This window comes from Anomaloglossus baeobatrachus, chromosome 5 (assembly GCF_048569485.1).
Source record: "Anomaloglossus baeobatrachus isolate aAnoBae1 chromosome 5, aAnoBae1.hap1, whole genome shotgun sequence".
Taxonomy (NCBI): Eukaryota; Metazoa; Chordata; class Amphibia; order Anura; family Aromobatidae; genus Anomaloglossus; species Anomaloglossus baeobatrachus.
Genome location: NC_134357.1, coordinates 419,242,783 through 419,260,739, shown reverse-complemented (window position 1 = coordinate 419,260,739; position 17,957 = coordinate 419,242,783). Strand labels below are relative to the sequence as shown.

At 44.8% G+C, this 17,957-nt stretch overlaps 1 protein-coding gene across 1 annotated transcript in view; it reads right to left on the bottom strand.

Moving 5' to 3' along the window:
• Nucleotides 1-17,452, bottom strand: part of LOC142311684 (ADP-ribosylation factor 1-like) — a 35,065-nt gene extending 17,613 nt beyond the window's left edge. Inside the window, exon 1 of the mRNA XM_075350296.1 lies at nucleotides 17,351-17,452. The gene's annotated coding sequence lies outside the window, so the exon portion shown is untranslated. The remainder of the gene's footprint in view (nucleotides 1-17,350) is intronic.
• Between the last annotated feature and the right edge of the window lie 505 nt (nucleotides 17,453-17,957).

The window sequence follows — 17,957 nt, the reverse complement described above, 5'->3', positions numbered from 1 at the left end:
TTCATGTGGCACTTAGGCTACTTTCACACCTCCGGTTTTTGCTATGCGGCACAATCCGGCACTTTGCATGAAAATCGCAACCGGTTTTTTTTGCTGCCGGTTGCGATTTTCCTGCATAGACTTTAATTAGTGCCGCATTGTGCCGCATGGCCTTGCGTTCCGTCCGTTTTTTGCCGCATGCGGCAGATGTAGCCGATGCGGCGGCCGGATGGAACGTTGCCTGGCACGTTTTTTCGTGCGGCAAAAAAAACCGCATCGCGCCGCATTCGGCCGATGCGGCACATTTTTCAATACATGCCTATGGCGGCCGGATGCGGCGCGATGCGGCAATAACCGCATCCGGCCGCCGCATGCGGTTTTTGCCACTGCGCATGCTCAGTAGCATGCCGCAAGCGGCAAAAACCGGACTGGCCGCAAAGGAAAAACCTATGCAAAGGATGCGGTGTTTTCACCGCATCCGTTGCATAGCTTGCACAGCCGGATTGAGCCGCAGAGCTCAAGCCGGATGTGTGAAAGTAGCCTAAAGGGTGCTTAGCCTTGTATTTAGCCATAAAATAAATAAATAATTAAAAAAAAAATGACGTGAGGTCCCCCCATTTTTTGTAGCCAGCTAGGGTAAAGCAGACGGCTGCAGCCTGCAGACCACCGCTGGCAGCTTCACCTTGGCTGATAATCCAAAACAGTGGGCACCCCACGCTGTTATTTTAAATTATATAAATAATTTAAAACAAAAAACGTGGGGTCCCCCCCATATTGGATCACCAGCCAAGGTAAAGCGGACAGCTGGGGTCTGATATTCTCAGACTAGGGAGGTCCACTGTTATTGGACACTCCCCAGCCTAAAAATAGCAGGCCGCAGCCGCCCCAGAAGTGGCGCATCCATTAGACGTGCCAATCCTGGCGCTTTGCCCCAGCTCATCCCGCGCCCTGGTGCGTTGGCAAACGGGGTAATATATGGGGTTGATGCCAGATGTGTAATGTCACCTGGCATCAAGCCCTGGGGTTGGTGAGGTCAGGCGTCTATCAGATACCCGACATCACCAACCCAGTCAGTAATAATTAAAAAATAGACAACAAAAAAAGTTTTATTTGAAAAAACACTCCCCAAAACATTCCCTCTTTAACCAATTTATTGAAAAGAGCACAATCAATTCCACGTCCGGCGTAATCCAATAAGGGGGGGGGGGGCACGGCGATCCATACCATAGTCGCTGTCCCAGTCAATGAAAAACAGAATGTTCCCCATTGGCTGGGAGAGCAATGCAGTGACCTGAGCTAACATCAATAGGTCAGCTCAGGTCACTGCAGGGGATGACGAGCGCTGCCATCAGGAGCATAGATGAGATCATTACCTTGTGTGATCATCTCCTGTACTGCTGACGTCAGCGCTGTCACTGACTGCGTTGTCAGAAGTATCGCGAGAGCCCGTGACGTCACCGCTAGTGACAGTCTCGGGCCGCTCGCGAGTCGGCCCTAGACAGCAGTGACAGCGCTGACGTCAGGAGGCAGGAGATCGTCACAGCAGGTAATGATTTCACCTCCTGACAGCAGCGATAGTCATCCCCGCGGCTCCCAGCACTGCAGGATGTCAGTGTCTGCCTGCGCTGCCGCGTGACAGGCTGCTGACACTGCGGGCAGACACTGACACCCTGCAGTGCTGGGAGCCGCGAGGCCGGAGCAGGACACACACTGCACAGACACCTGGAGGTCGCACGGAAGTGCTTCTGTGCGGCGTCCAGGGAGTGTGACATGTGTTTCCTCTGCTCCTCTTCCTGGCATAATGACATCGCTTCCTGCAAAACCGCAGACAGCGATGAGCATTACCGCAGGTAAATCGCGGCTATTCCGGTGGTATACCGCACATCATTGCTACCTGCGGAATACCCCCGATACCTGCGGAAATTAATGGACATGCACATTTTCTCAAGAAAGTTTCTTGAGAAAAATCCGCACAGTGCGCACAGCTATTTTTTTTTCTCATTGAATTTCATGGGAAATGTCTGCACAAAGATTGCAGACATTTCTCAAGAAATTTCCGGGGCAAATCCGCGGGAAAAACGGTCTAGTGCGCACATAGCCTTATAAAGTTTGCTGTCCGTATGCTAATTAGGCTTTTTACTAGTTAATGGGCCGTTTCCCCTGACTAGTCTGCAAAACAAGAGTGCCGCAGAGACACCATCACGTTTCTCAACGCTGGCAGGAAACTAGCCAGGTCTTTCACCGTGAAGGAACAACCACGGGAAGGGCAGTCTCCAGTCAAGGAGACCACCTATGCCAAACATGGTATCCATCCACAGACAGCTGTTTCGGGGTATTTGCCCCCTCTCCTCATCAGTTTTGAGTAGGAAACTGGCTAGTGGGAGCAATGCCTAGTAGAAGACTACATAGGTATAGATGGTTGACCTTGGGGAGATCAACATCCAACACCGCGGAGACAAACGTAGTGACACTAGAACAAGTCCCCCTGGGAAAATATGCAAAACAAGAATGTCGGTAAAGGAAACCGCCTATACCAAAACATGGTATCCATCCACGGTCTGTGGATTGATACCATGTTTGGCATAGGTGGTTTCTTTGACTGGAGACTGCCCTTTCCGTGGTTGTTCCTTCACGGTGAAAGACCTGGCTAGTTTCCTGCCAACGTTGAGAAACATGTGATGGTGTCTCCGCGGCATTCTTGTTTTGCATTTTCCCAGGGGGCCTTGTTCTAGTGTCACTGTGTTGAGAAACACGTGATGGTGTCTCCGCGATGTTGATCTCCCCGAGGTCAACCATCTTTACCTATGTAGTCCCCTGACTAGTCGGCACTCTTTCTATGTTATTATGCTCTGTGCGTGTGATGACATTATTTCCACAAGCTGGCGTCATTGCAGCTCTTGGAACTCTTGTGGACGGCTTATTTTGGCAGTGTCAGTGCGCCTCAGAATCCAGGTGTACATGTCCTAGCTTGAGGGAGGCACAATGTATATCAAAAGTGCAGGAGCTGTTCTGATCACACGCAGCGCACCTCTCTGACTCCAGGATGCGTACACCCGACTTCTGAACCACACTGACGCTGATGAAATGAGCCACACGTGCGCGCAAGATTTCCAGGAGCTGCGGTCACACCGGCTTGTGGAAACCATGTCATCACACCCACGGTGACATGATAACATGGAAAGAGGACCAACTAGTCTGGGGAAACAACGCCCCATTTACTAGTCAAGGCCTTAATTAGCATAGGAATAGCAAGGTTTATAAACACTTTTAGGCTATGTGTCCACGGTAGAATGTACCTGCGGATTTTTCTGCATGAAAATCCGCGACTTTCGCGGCAAATCTGCACCTTATTTTTGCCGCGGATTTTGATGCAGATTTTTTTTTTCCCCATTCTATACCCAAAATCCGCAACAATAATTGACATGCTGCAGATTTTTCCGGATCAAAATCCGCGGCAAATCCGCCGTGGAAAAATCCGCAGCATGGACACAGCATTTCGAAAATGCCATTGAAATGGCTTGGAAGTGCCGCTGCTGCAGATTTTCGGCAAATCCGCGGCAAAATCCGCAGCGTGGGCACATAGCCTTAAACATTGATTTTAGTAGATGGCATTATACAGGGCTGGTTAGGGAGGGAATTTGGCACACATGTGAATGCTGCTGAGCTGGAGGGCAGACAGGTTCCCTTTAAATGCAGCCGAGCCCAATGTGTATGTAGATAAGAATATCAGTCATTCTCCTGTATCTCTGCATACAATGCCCAAAGACTAGAATGAAGAAAATCACTCTACCCTTGCCCAGAAACAGCCCACTCACAAATGAGAGCTGCTGCCCACACATCTATAGGCACAATACAAGAAATGGATAACACACCAAGTACATAAGCACTGCCTTCATCATCACTGATGACTCAGACGTGAGGGGGCAGGAAGGAAGCAGATGAATTGATGCAAGGTGACGTGTAGGAGGCTTTCTATACTGCAAGCAGTTCAAGCTTCATAATCCATCTATGTGGAGCTCAGCTCATCTCCCTTCAGTAGAACCGAGCTGCAATACCAGACACAACCTGGCATCAGATGGGGGCGCCGTTTCCAGAACAAAGAGGTAGAGATGGGAGGAATAAATGGGCAAGACTCTGGTCCAGTGGTTAGGCGAGTATTCTATGGCCGTCCAACTAGGTCACCATCCAATGGCCATGGAATACCGACCTGACCGATGAACCAGGGTACTGTGCATTTATTCACTCATCTCTAGAAACCGCTAATGTTTATATATTTCACAAAATTTTGGCTGCATTCTTTTAGAAACCAGCAAAATCCTTGACCATGAGTTATGTCCGATACTTCAATTGAGCCCCACAGAAGCTGAGCTGCAATATCAGGGACCGCCAATGGTCAGGGGGGCGCTGTTCCTGAATGAAAGCAGCTATGGTCTAATCATGGACAATCCCTTTAATTCAGGGAGCTGTACCACCAACCATTCACCAGGTGAGCTCTGCAGCACACATCCAGGCCAAACACTGAATGTGTGGTGTGAGCACCCAATTCATGATCCACTGTACCAAAAGGACAGGCAAAAAAATAGACTGAATTAAAAGGACTAACGATGAAAAAGAAAAAAAAGTGTAAATGGAGGCTAACCCAACAATTCAGTAAGATCTTAGGGTATGTGCCCACGGATCAGGACTCACTGTGTCCTGACCTGCGGGGCCACGAGTCTCCTCCGCGGGAGAAAGAAGCTGCTCGTACCAACCATCAGGGTTCAGTCCGCTGCGGTCTTTCGCTTGTGTTCTCCTTATGGAGGACGCATGTGAATCCACTGCAAACAACTAACATGCTGTGGTCCGGAAAGATGCACCGCAGGTCAGTGTTTGTTGCACAAAAAAAAAAAAAAAAAAAAAAAAGGCCAGTCGGCACAGGATTTCTAGAAATCCCATCCACTGTGCTTGTACTGTACACCGCAGAGTTTTGGACACTGCGAAAACACGCTACATCCAAAACGCTGCAAACACCGATCATGGGCACGCACCCATCTCAGTTTGCATATTTGTCCAGTAGTAAAAGCTGCTATTAACTTATTGGTCTGTGCCTTAAACTTAAAAGGAGACTCTATAGTAAACTTTGTAACTCTGGACAATAATACTAAACATTATCAATGTATTTGAAAGATTCCAGCATCCAGATCAATAGATTTTCTTTAAAAAATAGTTTTCCTTTATTCCAAATTTAAATAAAAGCAATAATAGCCTTCATCATGATGAAGAACGCATCACATAGGTAAAAGGCAACCACTATTTACACCAAATATGAAGTCCTCAAATACGGAGGAGATCTAGAGACCATGTTTCCACAATCGCACAGTAAACCCAAGTTTCTAGTGTCTACAAGGTGTCAGAAACGCTGGCAGGTCCTGCTCTCGTCAGAACGCTTCCTGAAACGTCCCACACGTGATCACAAACTGCTGAGAGCACATGACCGGCACGTCCGGCTCACACCCGGGCAGGCTGGAGGACGTGCCCAACAAAACTGCAGGATGTAGGGAGAGGTCAGTGCGGAGGCTCCTTATGGTAGACATGCACAGGAGCAACCCTAGACTTGTATGTTCAGATACAAAGTACTACGGAGTGAGGGGAAACTAAGGACTGGACCAGAAAGAAAAAAAAAAAAAACAATAAGGGGGAACTGAGAAGTTAGATTACAGTGCTGATGTGATAGGCCAGCCTCAAAAGAACCGTTTTTAGGGCACGATTAAAAGTGTGGACATAGGGAATTAAATCAGATTTTCTGGGGTAGTGTATTCCAGAAAACTGGTACAGCACAGGAGGAGTCTTGGAGAAAGGGAGTGGGAGGATTAGACTATGGAGGATGTTAGGGTCCCGTCACACGTAGCGACGCACCAACGATCCCACCAGCAATCCAACCTGGCAGGGATCGTTGGTGCGTCGCTACATGGTCGCTGGTGAGCTGTCAATCAGGCAGATCTCACCAGCGACCCGTGCAACGATGCTGCGCTTGGTAACCAGGGTAAATATCAAATAACTAAGGAAAGCGCTTTGCTTGGTTATTCGATATTTACCCTGGTTACCAGCGTACACCGCTTACAGGCTGCCACCGCTGGCTCCCTGTATACATAGCTAGGGTACAGATCGGCTACCTAAGCAAAGTGCTTTGCTTAGTCACCCGATATTTAATTACCCTGGTTACCAGCGTACGCTGCTTACACAGTCGGTGCTCGTTGGTCTCCCGCAGTCAAACACACCGATGTGTGCTGCACAGTGGGAAACCAACGAGCAAAAAAAAAAAAAGTTTTGTAACAATCAGCGACCTCGCAGCAGTGGCCCGCTCGCTGCTGCTTGTCACACACCACAACGTCGCGAGGTCACTGATAAGTCACAAAACCTGTGACGTTTCAGCGATATTGCTAGCGATATGGCTATGTGTGACAGGGCTTTAGTCTCAGGTCATTAGCAGACTGAAGAGTGCACGTATGTGGTAGACAGATGAAGGAATGGAGGAGCTTTGCAGGTGAGAGAAGTTTAATGTTGCATTTTGTAGTGGATAGAATGAGTGCAATGACTGGCACAGGGTGGAGGGATCAGTGTAGGAGCTGGACAGAAATTTGAGCCTACTGCTGTATACAGCACAGATTGCAGAAAGTAAATTTCAGTGAACGGAAGCCCAATTAATAGTTACAGTAATCAAGACAACAATGAATGAGTTTAAAGAGGTTTTTGTCGTTTCCAACAGGGCTGTGGAGTCGGTAAGCCAAACCTTCGACTCCGACTCCTCAAATTCTCTTGCACCGACTCCGACATATATTGCTTATAGTTAGGTGAAAAATTTATTGTAGTACATGAATATGTGCATGTGAACATCAGACATTTAATAATTTTTATGATACAATAATCAAGATATTTGGATAGAACATAAAATATATTTATTGGAATACAACTTTAGAACACAAAAAACTATAATAAATTGTAAATATGTAATACACTATGTAATATACAGTAGATTACATATATATCTTGTGTGTGTATATACGCTGTATATATATATATATATATATATATATATATATATATATATATATATATATATATATATATATATATATATATATATATATATATATATATATATATATATATATATATATATAGTACATATTTACAATTTATTAGTTTTTTGTGTTCTAAAGTTGTATTCCAATAAATATTTTATGTTCTATCCAAATATCTTGATTATTGTATCATAAAAACAATTAAATGTCTGATGTTCACATTGTACTACAATACATTTTTCACTTAAATATAAGCATTATACTAAATGTTATTATTTAGTAAAATATTCAGCACATTCTGCATTGCACTCCTGTCCCCAATTTATTATATATTTTAGGAGTCGGAGTCGGATACCGACTCAGACTCCACCAAAATGAGCTCCGACTCCACGACTCCGACTCCACAGCCCTGGTTTCCAAGGTAAGAAGTTTGATTCTGCAGATGTTTTTACGGTGAGAAACCAAGGAAAAAAAATTGTGAAAAAATACCCCGCTGTAACTAAAAAGCATAGTGCATATAAACATAGGGTACTTAGTAAACACTGTTTTTGATCAAAAAAAGCATAAAGCTATCCCACCAACACCAAGGTGTACCCAGTTGGGATAGTACCTACACTCTCTAATATTAAAACCTTACCATGGGTCTAAAATAGGCCTCAATGTGGCTAAGGGCTGAGAGCGACCGGGTCCCAACAGGACACACACAGTCAGGGGGATTCACAGAATGAAATGTCCAGCTCGCTGAGAAGGGGGCCACTCCCTGTTTGCACTAAATACAAAAAAACTACATAAAAACAAAAAAAGTGAGCCGGAGTATGAGATGGTATACATGGAACTTGTGAGACCATGTTCACACTGGCCATGAGACAAAGAGAAACCAAGGAAAAAAATTGTGAAAAAATACCCCTTTTTTGTTTTTAGATGTTTTTACGGTGCAGTTGATACAACTGTGGGAGAAATTAGATTAGAGAAATTAGGGAGAAAGTACAGACACTCCTCATGTTATCCTATGGGACATGTGGAGTGTGTCCATGCTGCATATACGGCTGCAGAACATGGTGCGGATGTCCCGCAGCCGCACGTAACTGCATGTCAATTATTCCTGCGGAAATCCCGGCCCTCCACTATGGAGATAGAGGCCGGTACATCCGTAGGTAAGTCACATGAATGTCCGCAGGTTTACCGCAGATATTTTGCTGGAAGCCCACAGCAATGGATAGCTGCAGATTCCTGCGGATATATCTGCAGGTACATAGTCCCGTGGGCACATAGCTACAGGAGGAAGCTTTAGGCTATGTTTACACCAGGGCTGTGGAGTCGGAGTCGTGGAGTCGGAGCTCATTTTGGTGGAGTCGGAGTCGGTATAAAATGCACCGACTCCGACTCCTAAAATATATAATAAATTGGGGACAGGAGTGCAATGCAGAATGTGCTGAATATTTTACTAAATAATAACATTTAGTATAATGCTTATATTTAAGTGAAAAATTTATTGTAGTACAATGTGAACATCAGACATTTAATTGTTTTTATGATACAATAATCAAGATATTTGGATAGAACATAAAATATTTATTGGAATACAACTTTAGAACACAAAAAACTAATAAATTGTAAATATGTACTATATATATATATATATATATATATATATATATATATATATATATACACACAGCGTATATACACACACAAGATATATATGTAATCTACTGTATATTACATAGTGTATTACATATTTACAATTTATTATAGTTTTTTGTGTTCTAAAGTTGTATTCCAATAAATATATTTTATGTTCTATCCAAATATCTTGATTATTGTATCATAAAAATTATTAAATGTCTGATGTTCACATGCACATATTCATGTACTACAATAAATTTTTCACCTAACTATAAGCAATATATGTAGGAGTCGGAGTCGGTGCAAGAGAATTTGAGGAGTCGGAGTCGAAGGTTTGGCTTACCGACTCCACAGCCCTGTTGGAAACGACAAAAACCTCTTTAAACTCATTCATTGTTGTCTTGATTACTGTAACTATTAATTGGGCTTCCGTTCACTGAAATTTACTTTCTGCAATCTGTGCTGTATACAGCAGTAGGCTCAAATTTCTGTCCAGCTCCTACACTGATCCCTCCACCCTGTGCCAGTCATTGCACTCATTCTATCCACTACAAAATGCAACATTAAACTTCTCTCACCTGCAAAGCTCCTCCATTCCTTCATCTGTCTACCACATACGTGCACTCTTCAGTCTGCTAATGACCTGAGACTAAAGCCCTGTCACACATAGCCATATCGCTAGCAATATCGCTGAAACGTCACAGGTTTTGTGACTTATCAGTGACCTCGCGACGTTGTGGTGTGTGACAAGCAGCAGCGAGCGGGCCACTGCTGCGAGGTCGCTGATTGTTACAAAACGATCAGGACCTTTTTTTTTTTTTTTGCTCGTTGGTCTCCCACTGTGCAGCACACATCGGTGTGTTTGACTGCGGGAGACCAACGAGCACCGACTGTGTAAGCAGCGTACGCTGGTAACCAGGGTAATTAAATATCGGGTGACTAAGCAAAGCACTTTGCTTAGGTAGCCGATCTGTACCCTAGCTACGTATACAGGGAGCCAGCGGTGGCAGCCTGTAAGCGGTGTACGCTGGTAACCAGGGTAAATATCGAATAACCAAGCAAAGCGCTTTCCTTAGTTACTTGATATTTACCCTGGTTACCAAGCGCAGCATCGTTACACGGGTCGCTGGTGAGATCTGCCTGATTGACAGCTAACCAGCGACCATGTAGCGACGCACCAACGATCCCTGCCAGGTTGGATTGCTGGTAGGATCGTTGGTGCGTCGCTACGTGTGACGGGACCCTAACATCCTCCATAGTCTAATCCTCCCACTCCCTTTCTCCAAGACTCCTCCTGTGCTGTACCAGTTTTCTGGAATACACTACCCCAGAAAATCTGATTAATTCCCTATATCCACACTTTTAAGTGTCGGAGTCGGAGCCGGAGTCGGAGCCGGTGCAAGAGAATTTGAGGAGTCGGAGTCGAAGGTTTGGCTTACTGACTCCACAGCCCTGGTTTACACACTGCATCTTTTCTTAAAAACCACACCCGCATCAAAAACGCATGCATTTTTGACACATTTTCTACAATGCATTTAAGTAAAATCTACTAAACTCTGGAAAACACACAGAATTGACATACTGCATCTTCAAAAATGCAGCCAAAAAAAGATGCAGTGTGGACAACAAATTAGAAATCTCATAGACTTTGCTGGGAGGAGGAAATGCATGCATTTAGGTGCATCTTTGTGACCTCACAAGCGCAACAAAAATGCAGAAAAAGAAGCAGTGTGTGAATGTGAACATTGCTTGGATTGCACCTAAGGCTAAGTCCTGCTTCATAAAAATTCCTAACTACCCGTCAGGGACCACAGATTGGCGGCAGGGTCAGGACGTCCCTTCCGCTTTTAATAGAGACCATTGCACTGATGGGTGATTGTAGTGGAAAGTAACACTTCCTTTTTTCTTTTATAAATAGGAAGTACCCTCTGCATTTTCAGAAATTGTGGATAAACACGGTTGGTGGCAAAACGACTCCTTATCAGATGACTATTCCTCCAAATTGTAGGATGATTTATTTATTTAGGGGTTTTTTTTTTACAATGTGAGAGGAAAATAAAAATGTAAGTCCCGTGCCCTGTCTTATACTCGTCCTCCGGCATCTTCATCTATCACCACTGCACCAATATAAGTCTATGAGAGCATCGTTCTGGCTTTCATAGACTTGTATTGAAATTTTGGGACAACACATCTGACTTAGGGCCTCTCAGAACTTATGGACAAAAGATGATGCTGCGGAAAGTGAGTGTTACCGGAAAAAAGGTTTAAAATGCCTGACGGTGAGTATAAGACCAGCGAAGGGGACTCCGATTTAAAGTACCACTTGAGCATATAAAAAAAAATAATTGCTGGCGTGATGCTTTAAATAGATCTTAGATTGGATGTCGGCGAGTCCTGCTTCATCGGGTTGATACAGTCACTCAGACATGGATTATTAAAAGAAATCTCTGCAGGTTTTTGCTACCTCACTTGAGAGCAGCATGACATAGGCAGAGACTCTGAATCCAATGATTTATCACTTAAGATTACTGGGTGCAGCAGTTATGACAGTTTTTAGATTTAGTATGTAGCAGAGTTGAGAAAGTTGCGCTCACATCAGGCTCTCCATGTACAATGTCTATACACCGTGAACAGCTAATCACAGCAGGGGGAGTGCTGGCTTATCACAGGGTGATAGCGACTCGTCTGTACAGCCCCTAGAGTGTTGACTTCCACTTACATAGCAATAACCTGATAACAGATTTCCTTTAAAGCAAGTACACCAATCTCATTAGGGTTAAGATTATATTAAGAAATTTGGGGGCACAATCACTAAAGGGAATCTGTCACCAGGTTTTTGCTACCCCATCTGAGAGCAGCATACTGTAGAGACAGAGACCCCGATTCCAGAAATGTGTCACTTACTGAGATGTTTGCTGTCATTTTGATAAAATAAATGCTTTCTCTGCTGCAGATCTAGCAGTTATACAGAACTCATTAATATGCTGGACTACCTGTCAGCACGCCAAGTAGTCCTCTAATGATAAAGCCACTGTTTAATCACCAGTAGATTATCAAAACTACACTAAGCAGCCCAGTAAGCGACATAGCTGGTATCAGGATCTCTGCCCCTACATTATGCTGCTCTCAGATTAGGTGGCAAAAACCTGGTGATGGATTCCCTTTAAGGGCATCTGTCAGTAGGATCTACCCTCCTAAGCTATCAATATGGGTATTTAGGTCATAGAATGTTGAATAAAATGATACCTTGATATCTGCAATCCAATGTCTTATTCCAGAGAAATCCCTAATCTTCTTAACCTGTAAATGAGCTGTTAAGATCTATGGGCCGGACACTGATCTACCTGAGAATCTGCCTCTACAGCCAATTTAAAATGAAAGGGGGTTGTTACCAGTGTGAGACATGTAATGACTGACAGTCTACTCTCTTGATCTACATGTCTCACACTGATAATGTTGCCTTTCATTTAAAATCACACCTGGCGACAGATCTGTGTCCGGCTTACAGATCTTAACAGCTCGTTGACATATTCTGGGAAATCTCCTTTTTCTTAATAACATACTGGATATCAAGGTATCATATTCAGCTTCCTATGACCTGAATGGTGATATAGACTGCTTAGGAGGGGGATCCTACTGACAGATTCCTTTCCTTCAGAAACATGCAAGACAGGTAATAAATGACTGGATAATCGATAGCCTGTAATTTCTGGTTAGATATTAACACATGGGAAGGTAATCAATACGTCCTGATTGTTATGGGCATTAATAATTTTAGGGACTGTCCATAAGCCTGATACAGTGAATTACTGCACAGCTCGATCTCCTTCCTCCACTAAGCCCTCGAGTCCAAAGTCTGGAAGAACATGTGGAGATTACGGATTGTGGCGTCAGCGTCTGAGGTAGAAACGTCAGTGCAAAGAATCCAGTAAAGCCTATGAGGCCTGGAAGGTGTTAGTGATCCTCCATCAGTGGGGGGTAAAGGGGGCCTCCGAGCATAGTGAGTGGGTATTAATGATGAGTGAGCACTATCATGCTCGGACAGGCTCGACTCGTGTAGAGTATAATGGAAGATCTTCCGGAAAAATGCTCGAGTTCCCCATTGACTTCCATTATACTCGGTAGTTGAGTCATGCCCATCCGACTCATCGCGGCGAGTATGACAGCGCTGGCTCCTCACTACTTGTCGATAAAGATAGAGATAGAGATATATATATATATATAACGAACAGAGCACAAGCCATAAGATCATGAGAACATCGACAAACCCTGTGTATAAATACCCTAACCACCGACTAAGTGAGGCCAGGTGAGAGCATCACCCGAGCACAACGATCCGGACATCCCTGACTGCTAGGCACCTATGGCAGCCATGGAGGTAGGAAAGCAACAGTGGTAACTGTCTGCAGAACAAACAGGTTTATCTGACTGGGAGTGGTCCTATTAGGCCATGAGATTTTTATTTTTTTTGGACAAGGTCTAATCTAAAAAGAATATAAATGCCTGGAAGATTCTCCCAAGTCATTTTGTAAAGCTACTTTGCAAAACAAATATTTTCCACTTCAGGCTTTTAAATACGCCTGGTGGGAAATAAGCCAGTGCAAGTCAGTTCTTTGCAGAGGGTATTGATGGGATCTGATCCAAACCAGGCACTGCCCAATCACAAGAAAAAAAAAACCCTCTTCAGAACACGAAAAACTTGTGTACACAACTTTGTGACCGTCCACAAAGGCCTTTTATTGTGCATGGAAATCTAAAATCCATGAGATGTGAGTCAAGGCATTTAGTTCTTAAGAGCTGTGTGTGTAATTTTCTACACAAGTGTTTAGCAGCCGGGTCACTTCATTGTCAGCGATATACCCCAACAAAATTGGACTCAAAATGGGCAAATTAATATCATAAAACACTGTTTAGGACAAACAAAAAATAAAAAAAATGATATATATAATTTTTTTAGAGATATATATATATATATATATATATATACACACATACATACATACATACACACACACAACAATATGCACAAAGACCTAGCTAAAAAAAAAATATATATATAAAAAAAATTTTAGCTCGATCTTTGTGCATATTGTTGTGTATATATATATATATTATATATATATATATATATATATATATATATATATATATATATATATATATATATATATATATATATATATATATATATATACACATATATAGGAAAGGCTGCACCATGATTACAGATGAGTTGTACAGTACATCAGTGATAGAAAAGCGCACAAATATCAAATTAAATTCTATATGTATGCTACAATATATAAGAATGACCGTGGTTCTCATTAGAATGGAGCGGTGGGAGTGTATATTATTTGTTTCTTGATATTTACACACTGCACCTTCCTATGACTGATGTTCTGTACAGCTCTATGGCACATCCATCCTCGCATCTTGTTCTTTGTGTATATTGTTTTGTAATATCACTGTGACTTCTAAACAATAGGGTATGTTGACACAGGGCTTTTTTGGTAAGTTTTTGCTGCATGTTTTTTAGCTGCAGATTTGCCTTTGTTTTATATAAAATCCATGCTAAAACGCTGCTTTTTACATTCCCTGCAAAGTCTATGAGATTTCTGAAATACACACATCTGCAGATTTTTCTTGACTTATCAAATACCTGCGTTTTTGCTGCAGATTTTAAAGAATGAGCATGTCAATTCTTTGCAGCGTTTTTTCATTGATACAACCCATTTTGTAGAAAAAGCAACAAAAACGCAGATGACTCAGATTTCCTGCCACAAGATCAGGCTTTGGTCAGGAAAAAAAAAACCAAACTTAACAAAAAAGCCCCTGTGTGAACATAGCCTTAAAGTGCTTTATATTATATGAACCTCCCTATTTTGAATCCATTTTTGTTGGGTTATATACACCTAGGGCTGTAAAAGTCCGGATCCACGCGATTCCAATGATATTTGGGTGCCGGACCCGGGTGCGGGATTCCGGGTGCACGATCCATATTCAGCAATTAAAGTAAAAATAAAGAAAAGAAGAAATAAGTGAGAGTTTCATACTTACCTAGACTCGGTGTCATGGCGGCACACTGCTTCCGGGTCGCGCATTCACTTCCTGTACTGTGCATGTATACACACAGCTTTCCGTGCTTTCCCCGCCCACCGGCCGTCCTCTCATCTGTGATTGGTAGCAGGCTGACGCGCCCCCAGCCTGTGACAGGATCTGCCGTGCAGTCATCACGGCTCAGTCATAGGCTACACTCAAGAGCTGGGAGTCGTCTCTATAGCTGCTCGCTCTGAGATGTAGCAGAGCTGGATGTGTCGGCGTGGGACTTCTCCTGTGGATTATGCCGGAGCTGCAGGGTGTTTGGGCTTAATAAAGTGGTGAAGGAGGGTGTGCTTTGTATTTTAATTCCACAAATGAAGGATTTTTCACTGTGTGTGTTTATTTACAGGTTTGGGATGCAGGTATCTGATAGCCGCCTCTACCATCACAAACTAGGGCTTAGTAGCAGCTGTGCGCTGCAATTAACCCCTTATTACCCCGATTGCCACCGCACCAGGGCAATCGATAAGAGCCAGTAATGTACCGGGATTGTCACACCTAATAGATGCGGCAATACCGGGTAACTGCGGGCTGAGAATACCAGCCCCCAGCCAGCATTATCATGGCTCCGGATGAAAATGAGGGGGGGGAAGGGGAACCCCACTTTTTTTTTTAATTATTTATTTAAATAAAAAAAGCTGCATGCTGTTTTCCTTAAGACGCAGTCCCTTGCAAGGGACTCCCGCGAGTCTGACATCACAGCTGCACACTTCTGACAGGAGTGTGCATGGGTTTCTAGGTACATGAACGCTCATGTTCAGACAGCGACAGGCTGTGCCGAGTGATATCGTAAACCCAAGGTGCACGGAAAGAGGGGTGGGTGTGGGGGCCCTGGCCACCCGAGGTCCACGGAAGGAGGAAGGGGGGGGAGGGGAGGGAGGGGAATCTGAGGTGTATAGGGGAGTTTAGCGAGCAGAAGTTCCAGTCGTTCTTGTATTAGGCCCCTTTCACATTGTGTCAGTGGCTCCGTCGGGGCATTCGTCAGAAATCCCGTTCCCCACCACAAAACGCATTTCGGACATATGCGCCGACAGGGCCATTGAGTATAATGGAGCAGACAGAGTAAGCGTATGCTCTGTCTTGCACCATTTTCGGGTGTATACGCTTTTTGCAGGCGGACACGTGAAGGTAGTCTGCTACATCTGGGCATCCGCCTGCAGAAAGCGTATACACCCGAAAATGGTGCAAGACAGAGCATACGCTTACTCAGTCTGCTCCATTATACTCAATGGCCCTGTCGGTGCATATGTCCGAAACGCGTTTTGTGGAGGGAGGGGCGAGATTTCAGATGTATGCCCCCGACAGAGCCACTGAAACGCAATGTGAGAGGGGCCTTATCTGGTAGTCACCCTGCCATACGTTGTCTCCAGACGTTGCCTAGCGGCCCTCTCCCCATTCAGGTCTTACTCCAAAGTCATACTGACAGGGACTCTAGATTGGAGAGAAAGCTGTAGAAAAACAAGCGCAATAGGGTCTTACCCCAATATGTGAGGGGTAGGAAGGGGGGAGTCAAATTACTCACCAATTGCAGTTGTGAGAAGCAACTACTATAACCGTATGTATCATAGATCCAAGGCTGCAGCCACCAAAACCGGTAGATAACAGAAAGCAAAAGAGAGAGGTGTTCAATGCCGCGCCAATAGATCACTTCAGCAGATGTTCAGATCAGTGTCACTTTATTGTTATTCAGGTCGACGCGTTTCTGGAGCCTCTGCCCCCTTCATCAGGACCACCAGGAATAGAAATTTGGATGTTATTTCTATTCCTGGTGGTCCTGATGAAGGGGGCAGAGGCTCCAGAAACGCGTCGACCTGAATAACAATTAAGTGACACTGATCTGAACATCTGCTGAAGTGATCTATTTGCGCGGCATTGAACACCTCTCTCTTTTGCTTCCGGGGACTCTAGATTGTGACCCCAATGGGGACAGTGTTGCTGATGTATGTAAAGCGCTGTGGAATTGATAGCGCTATATAAATGAATACAATTATTAATTATGTGGCCTCTCTTGGCCACCACATCCCAAGGAGCCCTCCAAGATTGGTGAGGCATGATGGCTTTCAGTGCGCCCCCCCGGGCCATGGCTTGTCTCTGGTACTGCAATGTAACCATAGCTAAGTGAATGGAGCGGACACCACCCATGGGCTGCAGGGGGCGCTGCACAACCTGGCCCAGAATATGAGGCACCGGGGGCTGAGCCCTCCCCATCTCCTATATATGGCGGATTAGCGGAGGAGAGTCCTATTATACGGCTCTCACACCCGGATCCGGGGAGCTGGCCGGCTCAGCCACACACGGGTCTCCCCCACGTCACACACACGGGCTCTGCAGCCTGCGCCGCAGGACAGCACGACAACCGACTCCTAGCGGGTCATGTGACCAGGGCCCGGGGACGATGACATCACAACACGCAGACGACCATATAACCATGGCCTGACGATGGCGCCACCGCCCAGAGATCCGTACAGCCGGGCAGGAGGCTTCCCACACGGCACCATGAATCAGACTTGTCCCTCCATCCCCACCGGCCGCTCACTGCCCGCCAGTCACCCCGTGACACAGCACAGCACAACCCCGTCTCTTACCAGAACTGCTCCTTCACCGACTTCCTGCTCTCGCCACCTCTTCCTTGCCGATCGGTCACACGAAATGGCGGCTGTTGCTGACGTCACCGAAGGAAGAGTGCCGGAACTAGTGCAGAACACGCATGCTCCAGACCTAGCCAATCAGAAGCCCCGATTCTCAATCTGTAGGCGTTATCTAATCACGTGTGAGCCACACACCCAATCAGAAGGCCTTAACGTCACAGGCAGGAAGCTACAGTGTGGCCATCTTGCTAACGTTATTAGCCCATCCAGGAAACGAGAGTTATACGTTTTTACCACCTTAAAAACAGCGGCTCTACCTTCTTCCCACCTTCATTTATGGCTAGTGGAATAACATGGGGTTGTGAATAATTGAGGCGTGTGAGGGGATATCGTAAAGTGTGGTTCAGTTTCCATGGTTACCGTTCATCGTTCTTATCAAAGGGTGTAGCAAAATGGAGACTGTCATATCTGACCAATCAGGATCAGAAACGTCATTATTCTGGTTACACCCATCCAGTCTGAGCACCAATCGGGTTTTTATTCGTTTGACACAGTGTGGGCGTGGCTACAAACTATGGACTATATAAACTCGGAGGATTCCGCC